Source organism: Branchiostoma floridae, chromosome 10, assembly GCF_000003815.2.
Source record: "Branchiostoma floridae strain S238N-H82 chromosome 10, Bfl_VNyyK, whole genome shotgun sequence".
Lineage (NCBI taxonomy): Eukaryota > Metazoa > Chordata > Leptocardii > Amphioxiformes > Branchiostomatidae > Branchiostoma > Branchiostoma floridae.
In genome coordinates this window covers 12,101,749-12,106,077 of record NC_049988.1, presented here as the reverse complement: position 1 = coordinate 12,106,077, position 4,329 = coordinate 12,101,749, and the positions used below count along the sequence as shown (strand labels likewise).

The 4,329-nt window shown below is 43.4% G+C and overlaps 1 long non-coding RNA gene across 1 annotated transcript in view; it reads left to right on the top strand.

Annotated features, from left to right (window-relative positions):
* LOC118423943 overlaps positions 1–4,329 on the top strand; it is an 11,032-nt gene that overhangs the window by 682 nt on the left and 6,021 nt on the right. The window lies entirely within an intron of this gene.

Here is a 4,329-nt window from a genome sequence, read left to right as displayed (position 1 = left end):
GTACAAGATCATCACAAACATCATGTACCTCACATGACCAGTGGCTCGATGCTCCCGCCGCACCAATCACTCCAAAACGTTGCAGGCCATGGCGTGCAGGAACAACTACTACAGGCTCTCTGTCTTCCCTCGGACCACCAGAGAGTGGAATGGACTTGAGCCTGGTGTGGCGGAGGCGGGGTCTCTCTCCCAATTCAAAACTGGCGAGGACCCTGCTGCGTTGAGCCACCCTGACACGTCCTGTAAATCATCATCATCATCATCATCATCATTCATCCTCGTGTGAGGCGGAGCAGACGAAGTCCAGAACTGCTTGTCCTTCATCGCAGAGAGTAGCCCTTGCCCTTCAAGCCATGTTTCTACCTCAATGAGTTTCTGTTTATATGTAAATGTATGTTCTACTAACCCACTAAGCTCACCTGTCCTGTCCTTTGCACACACAGAATCAGTCTGTTCTCATTTTCCTTAAGCGTTTTTCCTCTATTTTCCTCTATTTATACCGGGCACTTGTGTTGTAACTAACCCATGCGCAATCTATAGCTAATCTCTGGAAAGAGGCTTGGCAGTAATAAAGAAGAAGAAGCATTATTTATCATCAATGGAATATACATCCATAGGCTCTCGACCTCCATATCTATCTTTGCTGAGAATATAGAAATTTACGTAATCTTTCAGTTGTACCGCTGGTCTAAACTGGCATTTGTAGATATCTAGCACCTAAGCCACTATTATATATATAGCAATTTGCAATGCATTTGAGATGTTACAAAGGCCTCTACGTTCTTTATGCCGATAGACGTGAATTTAGTTCTGAAATATCCGGCCGGGTAGATCCTTCAACAATAGGATAGGTCAGGGTGATTTCTAAGGTGCTCAGATAAGATCTGGAGGTGAAGGTAACCATTTAACTTCGTCAATGTCACCTAGAAGGACTTGAATTATCAGGCGCCAGAGGCACATTTCTGGCACTCCTTCTTTTTATAGCAGATAATTGCGTCACCATCACATCCTTGGCCTTTTCACTCAGGCACTCTGTTACAAATCGTCCTCTCAGATAGCACTAACCAGTGAAGTCCTCGCTTTTAGGGCCGCGGACAGCAGCTTGACATTACCTTGACATTCACGTTCTACCATTTCCGCAATAGTTGCGTTTTCATGTCACATTTGGTTTGAATGATTACTTTGATCCGGTGTGACAGCGATCTCGCCCCCCCCGTGATCTCGCCCCCCCGGGGGCGAAATCACTAGCGATCTCGCCCCCCCCCCCCCGGGGCGAAATCACTAGCGATCTCGCCCTCCCCGGCTAGTGATCTCGCCCCCCTACCTCGCCCCCCTTTAGCGATTTCGCCCCCCCCCAAAAAAAACGGGTTTACATGACATTTTAGAAGTTGATTGGTATAAATCACAAAATGCAGTTTCAGAATGATATAAGTACACGAGTTTGATACATAACTCCATTCATAGTATCAATATTAAGTTAATTACATGGTAATAAGATAGTTGAACTTGTTTCAGACAAGGAGGGTTGGGTCCCTTGTATTCCCATTATTGTATATACCTGAGTCTTGACATAAGATATATTTCATTGTATTCACCTGTCCTCATGCAACCTATATATCTCGAGTATGAAGTCTCTACCATGAAGTGACCACAAAAGAACTATGTAATGTCTTTATTGATTATGCAAATATTAGGTATTAATTAGAATAACGCACATTTTGGTATATGCACCTGGCCAAGGGATATCTTCACCTCCAAAATGACTGTTTTTTCTAGTATTTAGGAACTGATGCATTTACCCGTGTTTCTTAAGACTGTTACTTTACCAGTGTTTGTGTAAGATTTAGCAACAGCTATATCAACTTGCGCGTAGATAGTGTTTATAATGAGAAACTATTATTCACGTGTGTTTTAGTTAGTGCTTTGGAAATGTTTCTAGCACAAGAACTGTGACAAATTGAAAACATATAGCTGACGTATTCCGTACCATAGACGGTGTTGATTTATACGTTCGCAGTAGCACTGTTTTTATGCCACCTCAGCTGCAAAAATTGTCTTTTTCATTTCAATGTTATGTTTGCACCGAACAATATAGTACCGACTTTCGAGGTATGACATCTTACGGTACAGTAATAAGGTGCCATATAGGTACCAGGTAACACACCATATACGTTACTCCCCAGGTGCAGTATAGTACCAGGTAGCGCACCTGTAATATGTAGTAACCAGCTGCTCTTGGGGGGGGGGCGAAAACGCTAAAGGGGGGCGAAAACGCTAGTGATCTCGACCCCCGGGGGGGCGAGATCGCCGGGGGGGGGGGGGCGAGATCGCTGTCACACCGGGACCAAGCTGTCCACAAGTCGGTCAAAAGCGTGCTTTCTGCACCGAAGCTGTTACCTCACTGGACTGTGCGAAATTGCACAGGGCATTCACAAATTGGAGGAAACTGCGCTGTTTTTCCGATATCTTTTTTTTTTCTAAATCAGGTTCGTAGGGCCTGATGTTACCATCATGAAGATGACGAGCGGCCCATAGCGATAACTGTAGCAGCATCTCTTCTCCCTAAGTCAGAAACATCAAGCTTAGGCAAGCTTGACTTCACTGACTCAATAGGCGAAGCAGGGGTTACGAAGCTGCTCGGGAAATTCCCTACCCCATGTTGGCCGGAATGGTTTGATCCGCTCACATCGCACCATCGCGTACATGTGGCGGGTTCTTTTACGTGCCCGGGCTCTCCCCAAACACGGGACCTCCATTTAACGTCCTATCCGAGGGACGACTCATTTTCACTTGAGTAAAGTGAGGAAAGTCGTGTAAAGTGCCTTTCCCAAGGGCACAAGATCGGTAGCCCGGGGGGCGGATTCGATCCCGCGACCTCTCGGTCACGAGGCAGATACACTGCCACTGCGCTACACGGTCCCACAAAAAAATCTTCCAAAGTACGTTGTGACATTTTACTGTGCAATCTATCATCCAATTCTATTCATCAGAGTCGAAATGCGGAATATAATTTGGTTAGGTCATCCTATGCATTTCACTTTCAATGAGTTGTACAACGTTTAGCTTTTTACACTTGCGTAATAGGCGACTAATTCTAGCCCCCATCATACCTTAAGTACTTGTAACACTAGTTTTAAACAGATGCACTAAAAGTCACGCGTAGTTACTTTAAGAACCTTGTTTATTATATTGCAATACAGACTGAAATAGGAATTACAATATAAAACATAGATAGTAAAAATACTAACACGACAAAGGGCAAATAACTACGGAGAAGCTTAAATCTTAATCATAATGGTGGTATCTCACTGCACTTGGGGCACCGGTAAGTCACTGTTACAATTACTGGAATAAAGGTTCAAACACTAAAATAACAATAATACGAGCCCAGAGCTTGCTTCTATATTATTTCCGTCTACAAATATCATTTCTTCCACCATCAAATGTCTTTCAAAAGTATCAACAGAGCAAAAGTCAATCCCAAAGTGTGTGCCCACCTAGTTCTAGACAGTGGAGACAACATGGTAATCTCTTGATAAACGCACGTGAGCTCATATATGTGACAGTTTGATCGATTCAAAGCCTTTTATTCTGTAACTTGTCTCCTTTTCAAAAGCTTCACATACATACATGTAGTAGCTAATTCATACACCTAGAATATGTACACGCGTACGAGAGTGGACTGAATAAAACTGAAGAAATGCAAAGAACTGGGTTATAGGAATGACCAAATTCTTACTCTTATACTAAAAGTAAATTGAACAGGATAAATTCATCAATAGGATAAATTACATTAAAACCCCCTTTTTCACTAAACGGCGATCGCTGAGCGAACGTTGTGCTCTCCTTGATTACATGATATGGATATCATACAGGATGTAAAAGTATGATATAAAAGACTAGGAAACACTCAAAACACTAACAATCGTTCGTTGCTATAAAATTTCCTTGAGCGCTTTGTCAAATCATGTTCCCTCGGCGGTCTCAGCCTTTAATGGAAGGGTAAACATATATAAGAAAACAGTTAGAGGTCAAGAGAGTAAGACCTACGTTACATTTCCTACCCGGGGCCCGGCCGGGCTGTTTGCGGAAACGAAGAAAGGAAAATATATGGCAATAATTGGTTTGCACAAGGTATATTATTTTTGGTCCGATTTGTGTCTTTTCTTGTCTTTTATATCGTACTTTTCGACCGGGTGCCTTTGTGGAAATGTGACGTTAGCCTAACTAGAACTGCCGATGTAGGACTGGAATTCGAAGCGGACATGTATCATAGACTCCCTTGCAGTCTTCGGGAAGGGGCTGGGTTTTTTTGGGGGGGGGGGGGGG